Here is a 26,408-nt window from a genome sequence, read left to right as displayed (position 1 = left end):
AAGGGAATGAGGATACCACCTGGAGCACCATCGGACATGGTCGAAACATTGGGCGACCCAAGCAGACACGTGGGACAGGGGTGAAGATATCACCCCGACGAGGCAGAGGCATGGACTGGGACTGGAGACACAGCTTAAGATTTCCATTTCTAAAATAGGACTTCTTTATAGATTGCTTTGGCTTATGTTGTAGGTGCACCAATCCAGTGCATTGGAAGGGGCAGGGGGGCTGGAGGGAGTGTCTAGCGGGCTTGCAAGTAGCTCAAGCCTAGCCAATTTTTGGTGGTTTTGTTATGGGGCGACAGGCACTCTGCAAATTAGGGTGGTGGGAGGTTTTGTGCCCACAGTACAGGGTAGCAGGCAGGGGTGCAGTTGTATGCCCAGGGGTTGGATAGCCACATTCAAGCTGGCACAGTTTTACTGTTGTGTAGGAGGTTTTGCATGGCGCGCACAGGGGAACAGGACCGTCTAGCATGAGGGGGGTGGGGAGTGACTCCTTCAATTGCCACCGGCATAGCCAAACACCAATCAAACTTCCACCATGACGATCCATATGACTCCTTTAGCTAGTGGAGCGAACCCTCCGCTCCTTCAGTGACACAGATTTGCTTTGAGAATCACGACCTGGATCGTAAACAGTCTTAGAAATAAAACTGAGCGTACAATGGTACTACAGGGCTCGAAAAATCATAATTGTACCAGACCTGCAGGTCTAGTAACGTGAAACATCTACTCGACCTAACTGAAATGCGCTTTACCTCGGACTCTGAAAGCTGAGCAAATGTGACAAGTAAACAAGATTTAAAAAACTTTATTGCTCATGCACTTTGTGAGCAATAAAGATGCCTTTAAATCCTGCTATTTTGTCACATTTGCTCAGCTTTCAGAGGCAGAGGTCAGGTGTCAGTTTGTCTTCCTACTCGCCAGAAAGGCCAGTAGGACCTAAAATTAGCTCGTCCTTATTGAATGTGACTTGCAAATGAGTGGATTTTTCGAGCCCCGTCAACGCAGACATGCACCACATATAATCCTACTACAGGAAACACATCTGAAAAGCAACTCCTGCAAACAGGGGAGGGGAAATCATATCGCCCGACACCAGAGCCATGTTTTTTGTGACGGGCAAGAAGATTTAATGTCTATTTTGTCCCACGGACAAGTAGACATTAAATCACGTAAGTAATACACAGGCCCATAGTACCCACAGCCAATCAGAAAGGCTGGAAGAGAGCCAGAGACCCGTTAGAGGCCTCTGATTGGATAGCAACCCATGACTGGGCTCGAGCCTAGCCAGTGATTGGCTGGGGGAGTGAAACATTCGTCTCTCTCAGCTAGTGGTAGTTTGTAGCCGACCGCTGCGAGGCTTACATTTAGATTAAAAATAAGCACTGCCATAATGACCGCTTAGAAGGTGTAGCTTCTTGTAACCAACTCGCTCTAATCATCAATAGAAACTCATTGCCTGCTGTCACGGAAAGCGTCAAGTGAGGCGTTCTTGTGGCTGCAGGAAGGGCGGGCTCATATTGACCTAATCGCTGCTATTGGAGCAGTGCCATAGCCGGGTTGACTGCACCTGTTAATTGGTCGGCGCAGAGCAGATTCAAACGCCCCTTTCCCGCCAGGCGTGCTGCAACAATACTAACACAACGAAGGCTGAGAGGCTGCCTTTGAGCAGGTCGGTGTGCAGTGCTTCTCCTGGTATTATGGCGAGTGTCGGCAGCAAATAGGAGCAGTAGAGGAGACCGGCAGTGTGTGTGCACTGCATCACTGCCTGTGAGTGCTGGTGGGCAGACGTCCAGCACCTTAGAGCAGCACCTTAGTGCAGCATCTCTTCAGCTGCCGGATGGCCTGCCTTTGTGTCATGTCATCAGTGCTTTGTAGAGCCGTACTTGCACTTAAGGTACACATTTACGAGACTTTTATGTTGAATATATGTATGGGGGGGGGGGGGATCTCCCTCGAAGTATATGCACTTGCTGCTCCCCTGCCCCCACCCTTTACTAAGAGAACTCCTGCCTCGTTACCCCCCTTCTCAACCCCTCTACTCTGTAATGGAAGATGCGAGAGGCTATCAGTAGTGACTGTCACCCCGTGACCTTAAGAGCAGTTAAACTGAAATCACGCACAGCAGTAGTGATTAGCATCACAGCAGCATCCCCGGGGCCAATTACTGCATAGCCCCCAAAGCCAGTGGTGGCAAAATGCGAAGCCTCCAAATGGACACTAAACTAAACCAGCATAGGATCGAGTGGGGCAGTACTCTCCGATACCGGAATGTAGACGTTGAATATGAAAAGAAGTTACTTACCTGTAACTACGGTTATCGAGTATTGGTATATGATTCACATGCCTGAATCATTCCCCGTCACCAAGGAGGGAGTCCCACGGTAATTATATATACAAAAGCAGTGCCTTATAATAATCTGTAGTAGGCTGACAAGACGAATATGCTTCTTACCAGTATGCATCTGTTCTTGGCATGTAATAATAATAATAATAATAATAGGGACATTTGTAAAGCGCTGAGTTACGCGCACCGGCGTGTCCACGCGCTGACATTCATATCTGTGCATAGATCGCCGCCTAGTGTTGGGTCCGGTTGATTGCACATTGTTGTCCTGGAAGAGTCTTCGAAGTATCACGAGATAGGGGGCTCCTCCCCTGGACTACAGTGCGCATGGGCATCGACTCCATCCTCAGATTGTTTTTAGCCATTGTGACCAAGATGGAGTGAAACTAAGTGAATGATGACCATGCTAAAAGTATGTGTGAATTCTGCAGCTGCTACAGGCGCCGGGGAGGAGGGCGGGCGATATGAATGTCAGCAGCCCTACATGCCAAGAACAGATGCATACTGGTAAGTAGCATATTCGGTTCGAGGCATGTGGGCTGCTGAATTCATATCTGTGCATAGAATACATAGCAATCCCTCCATTAGCGGCGGCCGCCCGTGCCAGCTGCAGCAGTTTGGAAAAGTGTTTTCAGAACAGCCTGCCCTACAGCTGCCTGCTGTTTGGAGTGCACATCAACACAATAATGCTTTGGAAATGTGTGTGTGTGTGGTAGACCATGTGGCTGCTCTACATATGTCTTCCAAAGGGATATTTCCAAGGAAAGCCATGGAGGCCCCCAACTTTCTGGTGGAGTGGGCCCGTGGTGGAATGGTGAGAGTACGTTTGGCTTTCAGATAGCAGATCTGAATACATTTAACTATCCACCTAGCTATACCAGCTTTGGAAATGGGGTTACCTTTGTTTTGTGGCGCAAAGGCAACAAAGAGTTGTTTAACTTCCTAAAATCCTTGGTCCTATCAATGGAATACATCAAGGCCCTTTTGACGTCAAGGGTGTGGAGCATTCTCTCCGCCAATGACTCAGGATTTTGGAAGAACACAGGTAATTCAATAGTTTGGTTAATATGGAATTGAGATACTACCTTAGGAAGGAATTTAGGGTTAGTGCGAAGCACCACCCTGTTGGAATGAATTTGAATAAATGGCTCTTGTATAGTTAGTGCCTGGAGCTCACTAACTCGTTGCAGCGATGTAATCGCTATAAGGAAAGCCACTTTCCATGTCAAGAATTGAATCTCGCAGGAATGCAGCGGTTCAAAGGGGGGACCCATCAGCCTGGTGAGGACCACATTGAGGTTCCACTCCAGAGCTGGCAGAGTCCGCGGAGGAATAACTCGCCTGAGCCCTTCTAGAAAGGCTTTAATAGCAGGCACCCTGAAAAGTGAGAGGTGCTGCCTGTTTTGAAGATAAGCAACCATCGCAGATAGATGTATGCGAATGGAAGCATAAGCCAAATTACATTTGTACAGATGGAAAAGATAACAAATGATGTTCTGAATAGATGCATCTAGCAGGTTAATGTTGTGGTCTGCACAGTAAATGACAAACCGCTTCCACTTCGCCGCGTAGCATGCTCTAGTGGTGGGCTTCATCGCCTCCCGGATGATGTCCATGCAGTCCGGAGGCAAGTTTAGGTAGCCAATCCCCAAGACCTCAGGAGCCAGATCGCCAGGTTGAGCTGCGCCAGATCTAGATGCTGAATGTCGCCATGGCTCTGCGTCAGAAGGCTGGGTGTGAGGCGTAGCCTCTGATGCGGTACCACGGACAGTTCTAGAAACGTGGTGTACCATGGTTGGCGAGCCCACGTTGGAGCAACCAGGATGAGAGTCATCGAGTGCTGCCTGAGTTTGCGTGCCACCAGCGGTATCAGAGGTGCTGGGGGAAAAGCGTACGCAAATCTGCCTGACCAGTTCATCCATATCGCATTGCCCTGCGACTGTGGGTGTGGAAACCTGGCGGCGAAGCTTTGGCATTTTGCGTTCTCCCTTGTGGCGAACAGGTCTATCTCTGGATGACCCCACTTTTGGAAGTACGGGTGGAGTACACTCGTGCATTTGGTGGCTGTACCTGCTGAGCAGGTTCACCATCTGATTGTCCTTGCCTGGGAGGTGTTCTGCCATGAGGAAGATGTTCCTCTGAATGGCCCACTTCCACATGCTCTGAGCCAGATGAGACAGCTGCAGAGAGTGGGTACCTCCCTGTTTCTGAACGTAGTACATGGCTGTCATGTTGTCTGTCCGGATCAACACGACCTTGTTGCACAGATGTACTTTGAAAGCTTTTAGTGCCATGAAGATTGCCATCAGTTCCAGAACATTGATATGCATATTCCGTTGCCGTTGCGTCCATAGTCCCTGCACAGTGTAATGGAGTACATGAGCTCCCCATCCCTGGAGAGAAGCGTCCGTTGTCAGGATGATCTGTGGCACAGGCTCTTGGAACAGTCGTCCCTTGCAAAGGTTTTGTGGATTCCACCAATGCAGTTGTATGCCCGACCGATCACCAACACTAGGTCTTTCAACTGTCCGTGAGCCTGAGTCCACTGACGTGCTAAGCACTCCTGAAGCAGACGCATATGTAGTCTCACGTGCGGTACTATGGAGATGCAGGAGGCCATCATGCCTATCAACTGCATGAACACTCTTCCTGGAAGCGAGTGTTGAGGTCTGAACTACTGTATCAGCGATTGAATGCTGCTGACCCTCACTGAATTCGGCTGTGCTGTGGCTGCCAGAGTGTTTATCGTCGCACCCAGATACTGTCGTATGTGGGCGGGCTGGAGGTGGGATTTTGGATAATTCAGCGAGAATCCCAGATCGTGAAGGAGGTGAATGGTGTGGGACACGTGAGCGGCACACTGCTGGGCTGACTTCGCCTTGATGAGCCAGTCGTCCAGATAAGGGTAGACCTGGATGTTCCGTCTCCTTAGGTGCGCTGCCACTGTCGCTAGGCACTTTGTGAACACCCTGGGTGCCGTGGTGACTCCGAAAGGTAAAACCTTGAACTGGTAGTGTTGGTTTTGGATGGTGAACCGGAGGTACTTTCTGTGTGATGGGTGCAGTGGAATGTGAAAATACGCATCCTTTAGGTCTAAAGTTGCGAGAAAATCCCCCTGACTGAGCAACGGGAGCACTTGCTGCAGGGTCAGCATATGGAAGTGCTCCGACAGGAGGTACTGGTTGAGGGGCCTGAGGTCCAGGATGGGCCTGAGGGACCCGTCCTTCTTTGGTATTAAGAAGTACAGGGAGTAGACCCCTGTGCCTCTTTCCTGCACAGGCACGAGCTCTATTGCTCCTTTTTGCAGCATGACGATGACCTCCTGCTGCAATAAGTGCAAATGCTCGGCAGACATAGGACGATGTCTTGGGGGTATGTTGGGTGGAGTGGATGTTAACTCCAGACAATAATCGTATTGTATAAGTTTTCTGACCCACCGGTCTGTGGTGATGGTTCTCCAGACCGGCAGGAACTGCTGGAGTCTCCCCCCCCCGACCGGTGTTGCGTGGCCTGGGGGCAGTGACAAGGCGTCACTGTTTGTTGGTGGCAGAGGATCTGGAGTTGTTGTTCCCACGACCTCTGCCCTTGGCGCTGTTACCACGATATCCACCTCGACTCTTGTTGGTGTATGTGGACTGAGTGTTGCCTTTGTAGTACTGTGGGGTTTGGGAGAGCTGGCCTCTGGAAACGCCCCTAGTGCTTGAGCGACGAAAAGACCCACCCCGAAACTACTGGGACTGTAAGGCACCGATGGATTTAGCAGTTTCAGTGTCCTTCTCAATCTTTTCTAAGGTGGTGTCAACCTCTGGGCCAAACAGGTGATCTGGATTCACTGTTTGATTAAGGATGGTGGTTTGTATCTCTGGCTTAAATCCAGAGATTCTCAGCCAGGCATGTCGTCGTAGCATAACACTAGTGTTGACAGCCCTAGCTGCGGTGTCAGCCACGTCCAGAGCGCACTTAATTAAAGCATTAGAGATCAGCTTCCCTTCCTGAATAAGCATCTCAGCTGCCTCCTTGTATTCATCAGGCAGGTGCTGCAACAGGGTCTCCAATATCATAGTGTGCCCTGTCAGACCTCGCCAGAAGCGCTTTTGTATTTGAAATGCGCCAGATGTTGGCCGCTTGTGCTGCTACCCTTTTCCCTGATGCCTCAAAGACCTAAGATTCTTTGTCTGGGGGAGGAGCATCACCCGTAGTCTGAGAATTAGCCCTCTTCCGGGCATTCGAGACGACAAGAGAGTCCAGAGGCAACTGTCCTTTGATGTAGGTATGATCAGTAGGCGCCGACTTATACTTCTTTTCTATCCTAGGGTTTATCACCCTCGCCCTGGTAGGCTCTTTAAAGATCTCTCCAGCATGTTTTAAGACACCTTTCAACATAGGCAGAGTCTTGACAGTTCTCTCCGAGACTGAGAAGGTATCAAAAAGGAAATAGACGTCAATAGGGTCAGCATGGAGCTGGACGTTGATTGTTAGCTGCCCGTTCAATGAGGGCATTGAATGCTGCAGAGTCTTCTGTAGGAGACGTCTTCACAGAATATAGTTGAGGATCTTGTCCTGAATGAGGATCACCTGGGTCAGCACCAGCGGCCCAGGGTTCATAGGCATCCTCAGGGTCTGTATAGACGGGATAGCTGTACTCATCCTCATCATCGCCCTCCCCAGCGTCCACATCAGAGTAGGTGGGCGAAACATGAGTCTGTGGAGAAAGTGGTTCCACCAAGACAGGAGTGGAAGCAGAGTCCTTCTTTTTCTTCAGAGGAATCTTGTAGGACTCCATTGGATGTTCTGGGGCAATTTTCCGCTTGTGGAGGGAAAGCCTGCCCACTTCCACATCAATAAAGTGTTCTTGTTGCTCATCTACTGAAGGTCGTCGAGGCTTTGGGGTGGGGGCCACCGTCGACGACTTCGGCGCCGAGGAAACCTTCTCGGGGACGCTGGCGACCGCCTTAGGAGTGAAAGCCTTCGGCGCCACCTTTGGCGGCAATGTAAAGTGAATGGGCGTTGACGCCTTGTGAGGTTTCTCGACCGGCTTCGGAGGCGGAGGATCCTTTGGTCCGACCGATGAGGCCTTCTCCCGGATGCGCTGTAAGGAGTCAGTCACCTTCTTGGTGAAAGGGGCGGACGGGCGCGCCGGTTCGACGGGATCCTTCGAGGCCTCACCAGGAGTAGACTCTCGGGGTGTGCCGCTCTTGGCCCTGTCCTGTTGACGCGGAGTCTCGAGAACCTTCGGGTCACTGAGTCCTTTCTTCGGGTCACCGAGAGCTTTCTTCGGGTCGCCGAGTCCTTCGCTGGTGTCGACCATCTTCGGCGCCGACGCACTCGGCTCGACCACCTTGACTTTAGTCTTCGGCGCGGCAGACTTCGACTCTGCTTCCACTCCTTGTAAAGTTTTAACGGAGTGTAATATACTGCCAGAAAGATCATATTGCTCTCTGGCCTGCTAAACTCCAAACCAGAAATATGTATGTGGCCCGTAAGTCATTGGAATGTTTGTAGATGTTTCGGCGTATCTATTCATCCTTCCTCTCACAAAAAGGACAGACTTCAGCATCCAGTTTGTTGAAAGGGTATCCTCCTTCAAATGTGAAAATATGGGGATTTGTGGCAATTCATTCTTTTACTTTTTGGTTCCTTTTTAAGGATTCCCCTTCCCCAGTATTCGAGGCCCTCATGTAGACAGGTCAGTTTGGTGTGCGTGGCCTGTTCATCAGGTACGAGTGCTGAAGGCTCAATAAATGGAAATGTGCTGCCGTGGAGGTACAGAGGTGTTGCTATTCTTGTTCTGAGCCACATCCTCTGACTTTTTCTATGACGAAATTCCTAGTAAGTGGGAGGGTTTCCAGACTGATGGATTCATTTGAACAAAGGGCAGATAGAAGCACTCCCATACCCGAAAAAAATTCAGAGCCCTCAGATAATAGAGCTCCCAGACAGCCTTGTTTTAAATGGCCAGCAGAATCCAGGGAAGGGAAGGCCTAGGAGTTCGGTAGCATGGTTATCAATAACTGAACTACTGAAAAAAGTGATCTTGCATGATGTTATCTCCCTGAGCAGAAGTCGTATCATGGATACTAAGACTTTAACATTTGCACAAACTGTGTTCACTTCTTGCCTGTCCAGATTCTTGGAATTATGTACCAGCATTCCTGCGTCTTTCACCTCTAAATCGATTCATAGTCACCCAGAAGGCGGGCCACAGACTTCAGTGTAGTGTGCCTGCCCAACAAACATCAGTGGAAGTGACACCTTTCACACTTCTGCTCTGTTAGCAGCAACATGTGCAACCATGCCACGGGAATGTGATAAAACTGGAGGATAACTGCAGAAACTGGCAGATGCTTTTATAACCTGCATTTAATTTTCATTAAAGCTGTCCATTACTGTACTACCTGAAGGTGAAAGACCAAAAAAAGTTAAATATATATATATATTTTTTTGCTACTGCTTTGACCGCAACCCCAGACTCATTCACCCTGTATTCATTTTGTGCAGCATAACTAACAGTTCCCATTCTTTTATAATACACTTATTCGACCACTGAGCCAAAAGCACCTTCTCCAGCCTCACATACTGTATCTGCTACGCTCACACTGCCCCCTACATACAGTATTCAGAACAGTGCATGAGAAGGAGTAGGGCCAGGGACTCCTGTAACAGACTCAAGACTGAGCAAAGGGAGAAAAATGTCACATACTGTGAAGAAAGAGTGGGGCTGCTTCATCACCATATTACCAACCACGATCCCTATGCCAATCACACACACACACACACATGCATAACAACCCTGCTCCCCCCCACCCAGTGTTCATTAGAAGTGCTCGCCTTCGGGTCATGTTTGCTCTATATCAAAAACGTGTAAAAAAAATAAACGCCCGCACCAGGCTCACATAACAAGCTTGGTGCTTTTTTTTTTTTTTACAGATTAAGCAGACTCCTGGTTCAAATGTGAAAGGCAAGAATTGATGTAGGGACAAGTAGATTTTACAGGACATGTAGATCTCAGCAGCATTTTGTCCCTTGGCCAAGTAGATTTTAAAAACTCCACACCCCTGTGCAAAGCTCCAGACAGATTTGGGTCCAAACTACTGGCACACGCGGGGTTCACAACAGGTTCACAAGGAGTAGGGATATTATCCAAAACAGCCCTTCCCTTTATACCTAGCAGGGTGTGGCACAATCGGATGGACAGATATGTGGAACTTATGAGCGCAAGCGAGGGTCGAGTTATAAATGTATGTTCAGTGTATGTGCCACGAGACTGCATGCCGGCCCCTTGCCCATGCTTAGCACACTACTACAGGAGCCCCTATTCAGTGCCCTGGTGTTGAGTGGGGACATGAACGCTTCGGTATATCTGACCACTCTCCTGTCAAGGTACGACTGCAGTGACCAACTAGAACATACACTTTGCAGCACCAACTGAACCCATGGCTCCTCAAAGATGAACAGGTCCGAGACAAGTTAAGAGAACGAACGGAGCAATATTTCAGAGATAATGTGGGCACTGTGTGCTCGCTGTGTGTGTTGCGGGAGGCGTACAAATCGGTGCAAAGGGTGCATGCAGAGGCCTTGGCAGGGGGATGGGGGTGGACAGGAGAGAAGGTGCCAATACTTCAATATGAAGCACTGAAGAGGGAAATCATTTGGCTAGAAACCACAGCTAGGCAGTCTGGGATACCAGACGTACAGGTTAGTCATCAAATCTGTATCAAACAGGAAATGCATGATACTGCGTTAGAGAAAGCCAGGGTACCGGCCAGGGCAACTAAGAGAAGAATCTTTGAGGTTGGAGATAAAGCCAACACACTAATGGCCTGGCTGGAAACAAAAAGGACAAAAGAAAGGAACTGGGTATTAGAGATCTGTGCACAGCACAGAGAGATTTGTAAGACAGGCGAATAGATAGCTGCAGTGTTTGCGGATTACAATGAACAACTGTATAAGTCTGCATCGAATAGACTGTGCTGAAATCCTCTACGATGCTCACCTCCCCATATTTAATTTGGAGGATAAGGACATTATGTTTATGAGATTTTTATTGCGTGCAAATACCCGAGGGTGTCTCGGCGCAGATCGGACTCCTGAGATGAAGCTACCTTAAAATCATTGATCAAATAACAAAGTTTTCGGAAGATAGTGAGGGTTGGACTGGTTTTAATGGGCAGAGGAAGGGAGTTCCACAGCTTGGGGGTGGCTACTAGGAAACGCCGGTCTCCCCAGCTGGCGGTTCTGGTACGCGGGACAGCAAGAAGATAGGTACTAGCAGAGCGAAGGTATCTTTGGGGCATAAATTCGAAAAGCATCTTTGAGGAACCTTGGTCCGGAGTCATGAATAGCTTTGTAAGCAATGCAAAGAGCTTTAAATTTTATGCGATTCTCAACTCTTAGCCAATGCAAATGGTGTATGGCCATGGAGGTTGAGCGGAGACTGGGGATATCGAGCAGAATTCTGGCCGCTGCATTTTGCACAGACTGCATTTTAGCTAGAATCTGTTCCTGTGTGCCAAGAAAAAGGGCATTGCCATAGTCCAATTTTGAGAAGACAAGGGTGGAAATCAAAGTTTTCCCAGCTCCTGACGGGAGGTATGGCAGCAGTTTTCTGATTTTTCTTAGCATGAAGAAAGATGAAGAGACCACCTTGTTCACATGAGGTTTGAACAGCAGCTTATCGTCAAACACAACGCCGAGGTTTCTGACCTTGGCAACCGGGGTCGGGGGTGGACCCATTTCACTGGGCCACCAGCTAGAGGACCATTCTGGTGGAAGGTTGCCAAAGGTCATAACCTCGGTCTTGTCCGTGTTTAGCTTCAAGCAATTACTAGACATCCACGAACTGATGGTCCTTATTCCTTCCTGAAATCTTGCAGCCACAGCTGGCCCATCTTTGTGTATCGCCAACACCAATTAGGTATCATCCGCATAGGTGGTTAAGCGGAGACCATGAGCTTTAATGACTCTCGCCAAATCTGCCACATATATATTAAATAAAGTGGGGCTTAGTGCATAGCCCTGCGGCACCCCACACGGTAGGGTAAATGTTGGCGAGTAGAAGGAGCCTAGTTTTACTGCCTGGGTACGATTAGCCAAAAAGGAGGCAATGAGGTCCCTGGCACGGTGGGTCACTCCCAGGGAGGTGACACGGTCGATCAGGATGGAATGATCGACTGTGTCAAAGGCGGCAGAGATCTAGAAGAACCAGGATCGCTGCCCCGGCCTGGTCCAGTATGGTCCTGATCTCATCTGAGGCCTTTATCAAAGCAGTCTCAGTCCCATGGCCCTTCCTGAAACCAAACTGGGTGTCATCTAGGAGCTGATGGCAATCAAAGAAATTCGCCAGCTGTTTATTCATGATGGCTTCGAATATTTTGGAAGGGGAGTTGACTGAATCAGAGGGGTCCAGGGAAGGTTTCTTTAGCAAGGGCTTGATGATCGCAGTTTTCCAGATTTCAGGGTATATACCCGTTTGGAAGATGGAATTGCACAGGTCTGTGAGAGGGGAAGTAATAACCTCTTTTAAGGCGCACAGGATAGAAGGGGGACATGGATCTAGAGGAGACCCGGATTTAATAGAGTTGATTAGGATGCTAATCTGATCTGTCGTAGTCAGATGGAAATTGGAAAAGAAGGGAGTGAGAGGGAGGGGCTGAGGTAAAGGAAATATATAGCGCGATTAGAGACTGACAGTCTAGAAAGGCAGCTGGACCAAATTGCCTGCCGGCTGAACTGTACAAGGGAGTGGAGTCGTTGGTGGCCTCACATATGCTTAACCTCAGGAGGCATTGGAGCAGGGGAGCCTACCAGTGGACCAACAACAGCCACAATTGTGGTCATTCCAAAACACGACAAGCCCACGGACTACTGTCCTTCCTATTGGACAATCTCATTACAGAATATGCTGGCCAAGGTAATAGCGACCAGACTTAACATCCACAATTCACACCCGATCAATCGGGTTTTATGCCCCATAGAAGTGCCAGGCTTAATTATAGTCTGTATGGTGTACTACATATTACCAACGAAGTTGCAGTGCTCATCTCGTTGGACGCCCGTATGACGTTTAGTAGTATTGAGTGGGCATACTGGTTTGCGGTTCTGGAAAGGTTTGGATTTGGCCCACTGTTCTGTGCCTGGGTTTGGCTACTATACACAAACCCTCTGGCCAGGGTATGAGTGAACGTGGTGCGGTAGATCCCCTGGCGGAGTGGGTTAAGGGAGACCTGCTGAGAAGTATAATAAAAAGGGGAGGGCAGGGGCAGCAGGGGGTTGGGGGGGGAATTGGGAGATAAATATTGCTATATGCCGATGGCATACTGTTATATGCCACAAACCCCCAGTCTTGAATGAACTAATTGCATACTTCATATAATCCAATTGTTCTGCAGTTACTCTGACAATCGGATAAACTGGGCTAAGTCCCTTTTGTTTGTGTTGGCCTGGCCCACTCTGACCCTGCCATCTAGTGGTAAAGTTACATTGGAGGACACTGCCCGTCACATTGATGGGAAGAGTTGTCCTGTTTAAAATGATGATGCTCCAGCTCCTCGTGTATGTCCTCCAGAACACCTTCTGCACAATACCGTCCGACTTTTTTTTTTTATTTTTAAAGATTGACAACAAAAAAAAGACAGCTTCTATGGGATGGGGGAAGTTCCAGGGTAGCCCTCCACAAGTGGCAGAGGGGAGTGTTTGAGGGAGGACTAGCAATTCCAGACATCAGGAAGTACTACTAGGCAGCAAATATGGCCACAATTAATGACTGGGTGTTTGCAGGGCGAAAACCCCTATAGGGTTGACCACCACTCAATGAGGCGGAGGGGGTACCCTGAAGCACTTTACCGTATAAAAACAGAACACAGCTTACAGACGCACACACAAACAGTGCGCATATGGAGGGAAAAGACTAAGGGGCTTATCAAGAACAGGCGATAAAATTATCGCCGCTTTATCGGAGGGCATCTGCCGCTAAATCAGCGATAATGGGCTTGATAATATGCCCTTGTGAATTCCAATAGCAGCCCAGGTTAATACCAGAACCTGGGCTGCTATGGGAATTCACAAGGACATTATCAAGCCCATTATCGCCTCTTTAGCGGCAGTTTCCTGCCGATAAAGCGGCGATAATTTTAGCGCCTGTTCTTGATAATATGGCCCCCTATTCCTGGCCTGGGAGGGCAGATTAACGTTCTTTGTGGTGACAAATAGTTCAAGCCAAGGTTCTCCACATTCCCAGAAGAGACCTTCAGCCCCCTCTGGGTGCAACTGTCACTTCTTATCCACTAAACTTGGCTGAGCTCGTCCACCCTGGCATTAAAAATTCTGGCATGCGGTTCACTACGAATAAGAAGATCCCTTGATGGTCCAGCCATTTCCAGCAGTGTAGTGCCTCCTGACGCACGGTCCAGGACCCCACAACGCCCTACTTGTTATAATACCACATGATGGTGAAGTTGTCCATATGCACCTGCACCAGCCTCTCTTTGATGAGCGGAAGGAAGGCTTTCAATGCCAAGCAATGGCTCTCAGTTCTAGGAGGCTGATATGGTGCTGGGTCTTCCCAGTAGACCAGAGGCCTCTGATCTCCCACTCCCAGATAGGCACCCGAACCAAGAATAGACGCATTGGTCACCACTGTCAACTCTGGGTGGGGTAGAAAGAGGGCTCTGCCGCTGACCCAATTGTGGTCCAGTAACCTCCACTGCAGATCTTTCGAAGTCTCCTCCGAGATCTGGATGTGGTCTGAGGGGTCTCCTTTATGATGGGCCCACCGAGACTTCAGATGCCACTGCAGGGCCTGCATATGCCACCTGGCGTGCTCGACCAGCAGGACAGAAGAGGCCATCAGTTCCAGCAGCGTCAGAGTTGAACTCACTGAGGGAGGCTAAAAGATCAGGCTCATAGCCTGATGTCTTGGACTCTCCTTTCCATTGGAAAGGCACAAAACCGAACCATATCCAGAATGGTTTAGAAGAAGGGGATTGTCTGAAAAGGAGTCTGGTGGGACTTTGGTACATTGATAGTGAGCTTCAAAGATGATATGTGGTTGAAGACTGCCTGGAGTGAGCCCGCCTTCAACAACCAATCATTTAGGTAGGGAAAGGCTGAAACCTCTGTACTGCTACCAAGGGCATCTCACTTTCATGAACATCCGATGGGTGCTGGTGAAAGGGGAGCACAGCATACTGTCTGACCACGAACAGCAGGTGATGCTGATGGGCCTGCAGGATGGCCATATAGAAATAGACACCCTTTCGAGGAAGTCATTGGTCAAAAGAGCCAACACTTCCTGCCATAAGGATGGTTGATCTTCCATCAGTCACTCTAGGGGTGGTGGAGGAATGGCAATGGTAAGGTAAGATGTCCCCATTCCGGATTCTATGGCAGGACCGGCGGCGAGGATTATGCCTTCTTTCTCCGTTTTATTTAAACAGCAGCCACAACAAGACAACAACAAACGTCATTTCCCATCATCACTGGGAAAAATGTCAAACAACAACTAAAAATCCTAGTCCAATCAGGGCCGACCGACATCTTCACAGTGAGTTGTCCCTCTTCTCTCTTCCTCTTTCTTCGCTGCTGCAGCCGGGACAAGACGAGTGTCGGGACACCGATCCCATTTCTTTCCCTTTACTGTGTCGTGTAAATTTCTTTTGCATTATTTATTTGAGCTCTCTTTGAAATTTACTGCTTATTAATTGTGGATTGACCTTGTGAGGTTTCATTGGAGGCCGGGGGAGCATTTTACTCCGCTCCGGTCGCAGCTGTTAGTCCTTCCCTCGTGTGAGGGCTTTGGGGCTGAGGTGTGTGGCAACACACGAGCGCTAGAATCCGCACGCTTCCAGGGCATCTTTGTTGGGACACTCTATCTGCCGGCGAAACGCGGAGACAGAGCGCGTCAGTTTCCTGTCAAACTGAGCATCTCAAACCACGGCCGTACGGAGGTGCTCTTCGCCCCGTTTCTAGCCTGGGTGTGTGTGTGTATATATATATTACCTACTGGCGGTCACCAGTAGGTAGTTATAGTTAGGACCTATTTTCCATAGGAAATCCACAACATTCTATTTGGAATAACTTTAGCGCTGGTTGATGAATCTTCGCGAAATTTTCAAAACTAATGGCCAGCTTGGATCCGCTCCTATCCTGAAAGTCTCGGTGATTCGTGAAATGGGGGCCGAGAAAAAAGGGGGGTCCCAAAACATGTTTTTCCCATGCAGTTTTCAATAGGAACCGTTCATCGCAGCTACAGCCCGAACTGCTGAACGGAATTACACCAAATTTGGCAAAGAGGTAGTTTTTAGTTCAGACTCGTGCCGTTTGCTTAAATGTTGTAAACCCGTTCAGTAGTTCCTGAGAAAATGACATTTAAAAGCACATATATATCTATGGCCGGGATGGATCCGCGCATCCTGAGCGCACCCTAAGCGCACCGTCCCGATCGCGCGCTGAATGCAAATTGGCTGTCAAGTGGTTGTCAACATTCGAAACCAGAAAGTGTTTGCAGCCATTTTGTGCCTCTGTAGATGTGAGGCTGAAGAAGTTAGTGGAATAAGTGTGCAAAACGTATAAAGGGGGCAGGGTAGAAATACCCTGACCCTCTAGACCTGCTTAGGGGGTCCCACAAGGACTCCCAGGGCAAAACAACATTTTATTTTTTACACTGCATAGTGCGTGCAGGGTGCGCGGATCCTGTCGTAAAAAAATAAAAATAAAACAGAGCTTCTTTAACATTTAGCCCCAGGGGGCCAAATCCCAGGGGCAATATTATTAAAAATAATGGGGGGCCCAGAGGGGGCCCCCCAGCCCCGGTGACCGTCCCCCCCGGGGCAACAAAATAAATGGTTGGGGGGCACCAAGGTCCCCCAGCAAAATATGTGGGTGGGGGGGCTCAACGGCCCCCCAAGCCCCAGGGACAACCACCCATGGAGCGTTGTTGTGGTGCTGGGGGACCGCCTTCACCCCAGGGCTGGCTCCTGCAGTGTCTCTGGGTGCCCACCCCCAGGACACTGTTGTTTTCTATGAGAGGGCGGGAGTCTCGCGGCTCCTGCCTTCCCATAGCAAACTTGGTTTGGATTTTGAAAGTCCTCTTTCAAAATGCAAAAAACCTGCTCTCTCTTTCAAAATGCAAACCATATTGCTTTTCCACACAGGGAGCTGCATGTTAGCAGCTCCCCTTGTGGAAAAGCAATGCCGGCTCCCGAAGGACGCGGGGAGCCAACTGGGATCATGGGGGCATTAGGGCCCCCCCCCCCCACGGTCCCCAACGTTTTATATAAGCCCCGGGGGATGGGATCCCCGGGGATAATAAAAATTAGTGATAGGGGCTATTTTTTTTTAACCGTAAAATTAGGAGTCGCGCACCCAGCACGGCGCTCAGTGCGGTCCCCTGGTGTGCACACGTTGGATGCACGACTCCTAACTTGTAGGGTGCGCAACTCCTGCGCATTTGGCGCACGACTTCTACGCGTTGGGTGCACGACTCTGACTCGTTGGGTGCGCGACTCCAAGCAACAAAATAATAATATTTTTCAGGTATACATCAAGCTTATGTGTTTAGATCTTGGGTGGCTCCAAAAAGAGCCCTTGTGTTTATTGAGAGATTTTGGTGCCTACAAGTAAGTACCTATGCAGAGTCTAAAGTTGATGAGGAAGATTCTGTTACCCTCATCTGTAAAATGTACACCGTCTCTACTACAGATGCCATCCATATTGAAACGCAGATTGTTGTGGTAAACGGACCCCATCTTATAATCTCGGAGAAAAGCAGAAACAGATATATTGTAGTTCTAGGAACAAGGGTACCCCATAAATTGAACCTGGGGTGAGCAAATATATATAAACAGACAATGGTTCAACAGCTGTCCAACAGGATCACATCTAAACTGTGTCACTTATGTCACGCCTTGCACACTGTCACTTTTGTGAGCACCTGGAACCTTTTCTACTAGTACTTAAATTACAAATAAATGAATACTGTATAAATTCCCTATGTATTTTGCTCCTTAGCGCGAATTTACAAAACGCTTTCACTGTTTAGATGTGATCCTGTTGGACAGCTGTTGAACCATTGTCTGTTTATATATATGAAACAGATGTATTGACAGGTTTCCTAGCTTTCTTAATCTGTGGACAACATTTATTGGACCAGTTCCATTTCTGCCTTTGGCATATGTTAGAATAGACAAAGGCAGTTTGGGGGAAAAGTGACATCAATTCTGTAAAGGTGTCCTTCATAAGCATTTCCAGGCCTACCCCAGTCAAAGTGCCTAGGTCATTGCCACCACATTGCACAATTATGAGATCAGGCTGTTGGAGATGCAAAAAGGATTTAACCAATGGCATCAATTGGTGCCACTTTAACTCTCTCTGTCCAATCCATTTAATGTCTACATTTGGCAAAGCTAGATCTTTGTCCATGCCTCTGTTTTTTTGCATACCTCTGGCTCCAGAAAATATAGCTGTGTCCCACAATCCACACTCTAAGCATCTTGAAGGGATGTCTGGATGTACTCAGAAGGTGTCTGTATGTGAAATGGCAGTTTGAGAAGTGAGATTTTTCTAAAATGGTGGATAAGATGCAGTTTTGAAAAAAGAAAAGAAATGATTGGCTATTTGAGATCATTCTAGTCTGAAAAGTAGGTTGCATGTTTCTGTTTTTTAAAAGCATGTTTGTTATTGGTTAGGCTTTAACAGTAAAATGCAATAATGAAATATGTGGAATGTGTGAAGTCACCTTAGTTTTCCTAGATCAGTCAATGTGTTTTGATAAAGTCCAAGGGATAGTCTTACTTGTCTAGAATCACACTGTGAGACTGTGTACATTTTGGAATTGTTGGGAAGGAAGCCTTTGGGTACTTCATGTGTTTGCAGATATATACCTGGTTGAAAACCTATCATATTGCCAAGTTTTGGTAGAATTTGAAAGTAGTCATTGCTTATGTATTTTAAAATGTGTCAGGCTTGTACTCTCAAATGCAGTAATGAAATATGTGGAATTTGTGCAGTCATCTTAACTCTTTTAGACTACTGAATAGTGTTGCTTCTCTGGAATCACACTGTGAGTGTGTGTGCATTTGTAACGCACTGTGAGAGAAGCATTCGGTAACTTAGGAGCCGATTAGGATGGCGGACGGATCACCACCGCCATGCAGGCGGTGGCGATCCGTCCGCCATCCGTGCCTGTCCGCCACCTATTTCCCCCCGCCATATTACAATGGTGGGGGGACTGCGGTGGACGGGAAGACTGTCCGCCGCTTTTCTACCGCAGTCGCCTTGCGACCGCGGCGGAAAAGGTCTAATATAGTGGCGTGTCTATCAGACACCGCCAGCCATATCAGGATGTGCTGTGGGCAATGCAGCCACAAAAAGGCATACGGTCTTTGCTTCGGGGGCCTGTTGCATGCCCCCAGGGTGAAGGGGGAGTGGGGGTGCACATGGGGGGTACCTATGGTACCCCCTGCGTTTCAATATACAACGAGGCAGGCACCTCGCAGCGCCTGTCATGTTGTGCTTTGAAACGCACAACATGCATATTTAGCATTGCGCCGTGCGGTACTGAATGCACCCGCCACTGTGGCGGGTGCATCCTAATTCGAGGCACGGGACCTCCGCTCCTGTGGCCGACGGTCCAGTCCCTCGACAGGATGGCAGATGGACTTTGTGGGTCCGCCATCCTAATTGAGCCCTTTATGTGTGGTTGTACTACTGTAATCAGTCAGTCATTATCCAAGTACTCATGCAGCGATTCAGAGCCTTAGCACATGTACTGCTTCAAACTCCTATGGATTATGCATGTAGTAGACTAACCAACTTCACACTTGTGCTTCAGGCCTACAATTCCCTAGTTAGTGTCCATACACTCTAGCAAACACCCTGTGACTGCTCTTGCAATCCCATAGTGACTCTTTCAGTACTTTGTACTAATCCATTCCCCACTTAGTATCCATACACTCCAGCAAACACCCTGTGACTGCTCTTGCAATCCTAAAGTGACTCTTTCAGTACCATGTACTAATCCATTCACTAAAGTAAAACTCAACCAATTATCAATTCACCCAGTGCCTCTCCTTATAGTTCTGTAATCATTCAGTCAGTATGCATGTACTCATGCAGTGAGCCAGGCTTTAGGGCATGGAGTGTTTCAAACTCCTGTGCAGTATCCATGTAGTGGTCTAACCACCTTCACACTTGTGTTTCAAGCCTACAATTCCCCAGTCAGTATCCATACACTCCAGCAAACACCCTGTGACTGCTCTTGCAATGCCATAGTGACTCTTTCAGTACCATGTACTAATCCATTCACTAAAGTTAAACTCAACCTATTATGAAGTCACCCAGTCTCTCTCCTTATAGTTCTGTAATCATTCAGTCAGTATGCATGTGCTCATGCAGTCAGCCAGGCTTTAGGACATGGAGTGCTGCAAACACCTATGCAGTATGCATGTAGTGGTCTAACCACCTTTACACTTGTGTTTCAGGCCTACAATTCCCGAGTCAGTATCTATACACCCCAGTAAACACCCTGTGACTGCTCTTGCTATGCCACAGTGACTCTTTCAGTACCATGTACTAATCCATGCACTAAAGTAAAACTCAACCAATTATGAATTCACCCAGTGTCTCTTCTTATAGTTCTGTAATCATTCAATCAGTATGCATGTACTCATGCAGTGAGCCAGGCTTTAGGGATTGGAGTGCTTCAAACTCCTTTGCACTATGCATGTAGTAGTCTAACCAGCTTCACACTTGTGTTTCAGGCCTACAATTCCCCAGTCAGTATCCATACACTCCAGCAAACTCTCTGAGACTGCTCTTGCAATCCTAAAGAGACTCTTTCAGTACCATGTACTAATCCATTCACTAAAGTAAAACTCAACCAATTATGAATTCACCCAGTGTCTCTCCTTATAGTACTGTAATCATTCACTCAGTATGCATGTACTCATGCAGTGAGCCAGGCTTTTGGGCACGGCGTGCTTCAAACTCCAATGCACTATGCATGTAGTATTAAAGGTCTACAATTCGTCAGTCAGTATCTATATAGAATGTGTTTGTATAGTAATAGAAAAGTATAGGGCCATATGTATCAAGCCAAATTGCATTCGCAAACTCCGAAATTCGCAGAATTTCAGCGTTTGCAAATGCAATTTGGCCAAATGGTATGTACTAAGTAAATCTGCGTGCAAAATAAGGAATCGCAAAATTTGTGATTCCTTATTTTACGATTGCATTTAAGGGATCGCAAATTTTGCAATTCCTTAAATGCAATGTAAGAAGCATTTAAAAAATGCAAATTGGCCTTAAGGAATTCGCAAATTACCACCAACTTCAAGTTGGTGGTAATTTGCGGATTCCTTGAAAAATGCACCTTTTTGCATTTTTCAAAGTGCACTGTGGAGCACATACATGCCCTTAGGGCATGTATGTGCACCACATGTGCACCCATGCTAATTTCAGGGGTGCAACAGGGTGTCCTTTGGACACCCCTGCACCCTTGAAATTATTCTCAATTTGCGATTCTCAAATTGAGAATCGCAAATTGAGAATAACTTCCCATTCATTCCTATGGGCCTCCTGGCCCATAGAAATGAATGGGAAAGTATTCCTAAATTGCGATTCGCAATTTGCTAATCGCAATTAGGAATTTTCTAAAAAATCGCTATTTGAGATTCGCAAATGGGTACCTTCATACATATGGCCCATAATTTCTAAAGTTATTAATATACATTTATTTATGTTTATTCTTTACAGATATATTTTATCATCATTAAAATAAAGTTATCATGCCTGAAAAATCAAGAAAGAGAAAAAGAGAGCTAAAGGACAGTTACTTGCAGAAAAATCAACAACAAGTATTGGATGACCAACATAATGTGGCTAAAAAGACAAAATCTTCTGATAAGACCACTAAGGAATTTATAAAAAATCTTACTAGGCCCAGAAATAATGTTCAGAATGTTAAAACCACTGACAATGCTTCAACGAGAAAAATTTTTCAAAATAATAGGAAAGGAAAAAAAGCCAATGTACAGTCAAAGGATACAACGTACGGCAAAAGAAGAGAAAATCAGTATAAAGAAATACGCAAACATTTATTTTATAATAGAGTAGTACATAATTTGCTGAAAGATATGAAGAAATATAAAAAGAGAGCACAATTTTATAAAAAAGAAAAAGCAGATTGAATCCATTGTTGAAAAGGCTTTTGAAGTAAAAAGGAAACTATTTATTTAGTTTTAAACAGAATTCGATCACTAGATAAACCAATCCATTTAATGAAGACCAAAAGTAAGAGGAAAAGAGTAATTAATAGAACTAATGTTTGTGATTTTTTGGGGGGGAATGGAAACACAGTTCAAGTCAGCGCCTTTCTTTAATGAAGAGAGTTATTTTCAGACCAATGATTTGTTGCATGCAGTTGACACCAGTGGTTGAGTTTATGAGGTTAGAAAGGGTTGTCCAATTGAGAAAGAGAAAATGATTCCCAGAATTGCAGAAGAAGTGATAGCTAATAAAGTTCTAGGCAGACGTCCTAAAGCCCCAGTGTACACTTGGGATTGCAGTGTACGACAAGAATCTATTGACCTTTTACGCAATTTCTTACGAGCATATACTAAAAAAAGTGTTAAACCAAAGATTAAGATGTTGCAAGGACTAGACCCTTGAGGAGTGAGAAAAAATACTGGTTTGCAAGGTCATTCTCTGGCTTGTCTTTCCAGAAAAGTATGTCAAAGTGTTTTTCACCATTTCAGGATGTTAGCAGTGCATAATACTCAAATGCGGAAGTTAGTCGGAACGTTGTATTATGCAAAAAGTCCAGCACTAAAGTTAAATGAGTTGAACAATGCTCTTTTGCACGGATCAGTATCAGATGTGAAGAAGAATTGTGATTAAATTGAGTTTTGTTACTTTGGTCCTCAACAAGAGAGTGCATAAAAAGTTACATTAATAGAAAAAAATGTTGAAGAGAATGTGGAACATACTATTACAAAAAACTTTGATGAGCAAATTACAAAGTTTAAGGTGATTTCAGGTGAAAGGCCAAATTTTTCTTGTATTTGTTGTCGGCGAACTCACTATAAAAATCAGACTAGGAGTGTTGATCTGTATTTAAAAAGTTAAAGAGAAAATAATGAGATGTGGAAGGAATTTGCAACTTATTTGTTGGTAGAAAATTGTTTTGATTTGGGCTCTGATCAGCGTATTTGTAAATATTGTTATAACAAATTAGATGAGAATATTAGTCGGTTGCTATTCCTCCAGAACTGATAGATTGAAATACCTATGAGTCTATTCTCATTCAATGTGTGCACCCGTTTCAGGCTGTTGTTCGTATGGAGCCTAAAACAGGTAAATTGCCTCCTTTAGATTTACAAAGAGGATTAAAAGGAAGAGGGGGATATTTACCGTTAGATTTAAAGAAAAATATTGAAACTATTGGTGTAGAGCAGGGGTCTTCAAACTGTGAGGCGCGACCCCCAGGGGGCCGTGGAGTGATGTGAAGGGGGTCGCGCATACACAGTCACATTTCTGCCCTGGCCTCAAGGGCTTCAGCTTCCCTCCTCCCCCGTCCTGTGTCTCAGCCCGGGCTGCTGCAGTTCAGCTCGCCCTGCTGGGTGCTCGGCTAGGCAGTGTCTGGAGTCTTATCTCCAGTACGCCCGAATTTTTCACAGGTCTTTAAAGACCATTAGCATATTTACATGCCTTTGTTAACTGGTTACCAAGGCTTAGTTTTTGTATGGTTCCAGTACCCCTGGGCTCCCACTCTGCCAATTCCTTACATTTGTTTTTTAACACTTACTGCTGTAGTGTGAGAATGCATTTAATGAAAAGGAATATAACGTTGGATTGCCAAAAGAAACATGCCTGCTGTGTGTTGTTTAAAGAGCATTTGTTTTTATTTATAAAGTTTTATGAAGAGACCTGCTCTTGACACTACATAGAGTTATAAATAAAAAAGTATATATTAATTAGTTATGTGACTTTTCTGTCTTTGTTCTCTTTAATTATCAAATTATCATTGAGGCATCCCTAGAACACAATTAAAAGTGCTTTCTATTTATATTTTCTGTTCTAAGTATACACAGATAAGTGCTAACAATACAGCTTTAGGTGACTGCTTATTTCTGGGCTATCAAAATATTGAGCTGGTAACCCTAATCATAAGACTGGAAGTTTGTTGCAGGATCAGCACATTATTTATTTCCTCCACCCTCGATCCCTGATTAATGCCATTATAGCAATAGTTTAACTATTAACTGAAACCCTATGCTTCAAGTTTCTGGGAATGCACCCTGCTTTCAGACAACTCACTTCTCATTTTCGCCTTCACTTTCACGCTCGCCCTGCACACCCATCGATCACAATGCACTCACACTGATCACCGTGCACTCATAGCGATCACAATGCACTCACACTGATCACCATGCACTCACAGCGATCACAATGCACTCACAACGATCACAATGCACTCACAGCAATCACAATGCACTCACAGCGGTCACAATGCACTCACACTGATCATAATGCGCTCACACTGATCACCATGCACTCACAACATTCACCAGCTCACCCTGCTCTCACAGTGATCACTCTGCACTAAAAATGCGCTTGCATTGTTCACTCTGTACCACACCCTGCAGTCACATGAGCACACTTCTCACCCTGCATTCATGTGGCACTTCACTCACCTGTCCCCCCCTCACTGCTCAATCGGTAGCTCACTCAAACAAGTCCATCACTAACCATGCACTAATTTGTCCCACTCTGCACTTATAGCCGAACCCAAATTCATAAGGTCACCTCACTCACCCTGTAATCACTCCTTTTACCCTACTCTCACACTGTTGCATTGCTCACCGTGCAGTCACATGGGCACTCTTGTCACCCACACAGTGCAGAAGGTTAAAGTGCCTGGTACAAAGAAGATGTACTATGCACATCACAGAACTGAGTGTGAGTAAACTATGAGTAGCGCTATAAAAAAATGAAATGTTTGTCAGACAGGTGCTTTAGAGAGATGAGGTGTATTGTTGGTGAGTGGTAGTGAGGGAATTCATGGAGAAGGTGGAAAGACTGTTGCACCGTGTGCGACTAGTGCTAGGGCCAGCCCTGGCTGGGAGTGTTAACCCCCCCCCTCCCCCGAAGATCGGGTCTAGTGGATCCCCTGATTTTGCCTATTATTATTTACATTTGTAGTGTGCTACTGTTACCAAAAGTTGTCCCGGGGCTAATAACCATCTGCCTGCAATGTGAGAGAGGGATCCGGGGTTGGGAGAGGAGAGAAGGGAGGGATCGAAGGAAGGCGGTGAGAGGAAAAGTTCATGGGTAAACTGCTTAACTCTGCACAAGATCGCCAGGGTTTGGAGGGACCCTTGCTGCTCCCAGCCATGGCCAGGTGAGCTTCTAATGTGGCAGCGCATATTCCTGTGGAGTTGGAGGCCCTTCACAAAGGTTGACTAGACATCTTTCTGATGTTAATTGCTGTATTTTGGTTATAAACTGGTACTGATGGGGTGAAATCTTTCCTCAGTGTTACTGTGTTTAAAAAATTTCAAAATAATAAAGCAATGCTATCCCAAAATACGCAACATCACAGAACATTATTTACATTTTCTAATCACACAATTTAGTCAAGCCTGTCGCATAATTTGGTCCTCACCTGCCTCATAATTCCAGTAGCCCTGCCTCGAGGTTTAGAAATTTTTGTCAGGAGGGGGTCCTTACGCCTGAAAATGTTGACAGGGGGGTCCCGGCATCCAAAAGTTTGAAGAACACTGGTGTAGAGAGTGTAGTAATTGAACCACTAGTTATTCTAATTAATGGCGTTCCTACTAAGAGTAAGAAAATCTGGCAGGAGTAGTGGATGTTAGGAAAGTACAGAAGGCAACTTTGTATTTGATAAAAAACAATAGGCACTGTAAAAATGTTTATATGGCAGAAGATGAAATACTTTTAGCAGAAGATACTGAAACGTCAAGTGGACAAATAGAAAAAGTGGACATGTTGTAGTTCCATAGTTTGAGGGTCTGGTTCGGTGGTTCTGAACCCGTTCAATAAAGGTCATCGGAAATAGACGATTTTGGTGTCAGCGGACCGCAAATCACGAGTGCGGTGTGTACGAGTGTTTTCGCATTAATCGATCAATGAGAACACTATGTATTCAGAGATTTCGTTTTGAACCTTCAGGTTCCATTTTGTGTGTGGCAGCCATTTTGTGTGGTTGCCCTCACATAGGCCGATGACTATGGCTGAACGAGTCTTTGGGACAAGTACACCTTAGCTGACTTCTGAATGACCTGGCCGAACTGACTCCCTTGCCCGAGGCTGACCTCGCTGAGCCAGTTCCTTGTTAAGCAGCTGGTCAGATAAAGATCAAAGAGCAGGACGTGCCGGAGTTTACAGTACACTGCACCCACCTTTCTATCTTGCTTCCAATCTGTTTCTGCTCCTTCCTTTACGACATAACCACTGATTTGGGTTGAGGTTTTATGATGGGTTTGTCCGGCCTGATCGAACAAGAAATTGGAATTTGCTTGGTCATTTCTGGTGGGCTGGACAACGGAAAGTGGGATTGTTGTCATGCGATATGTTTAAAATGTCACCATGTGATTGGCTAGTTTGTATGTAACAGATGCCGCTCATTGAATTTGTGCAGTCTCTAGCGAACCACCCGTGTTGTGCTTCGTAGACCTCTGTTCCTGGTTGCAGCCAATAAACTTTGGTCTTTGACGTCATCAAGAAGCGTCCCGTGTCTCTGTTTGCCAAGGCAGGGAAACTCAAAGGCATCGGGCGTTTTCCCTGACGCCGCTAGGTTCTAAAACCTGGTCCTTCAGTGTCAAGAAGTGAAGAAAACTATGAACATTACAGTGTACATCCACTTCATTCAAAAGAAGGGATGGGGAACACTACTGAGTTGTTCCAAATGAAAAAAGCAAAGGGAAGTCCCATGAGTATATGGGAAGAGAGCTTGGAAGCTCGTTTTCTGCAGTTGTTTCCATAAGAAAAAGGTGGACGATATGATGAACGTCCTGTGCAGATTCCTGCATCTGAATATCGG

The sequence above is a fragment of the Lissotriton vulgaris genome, chromosome 5 (genome assembly GCF_964263255.1).
Source record: "Lissotriton vulgaris chromosome 5, aLisVul1.2, whole genome shotgun sequence".
Lineage (NCBI taxonomy): Eukaryota > Metazoa > Chordata > Amphibia > Caudata > Salamandridae > Lissotriton > Lissotriton vulgaris.
Note: the sequence above shows the minus strand (reverse complement) of the source record.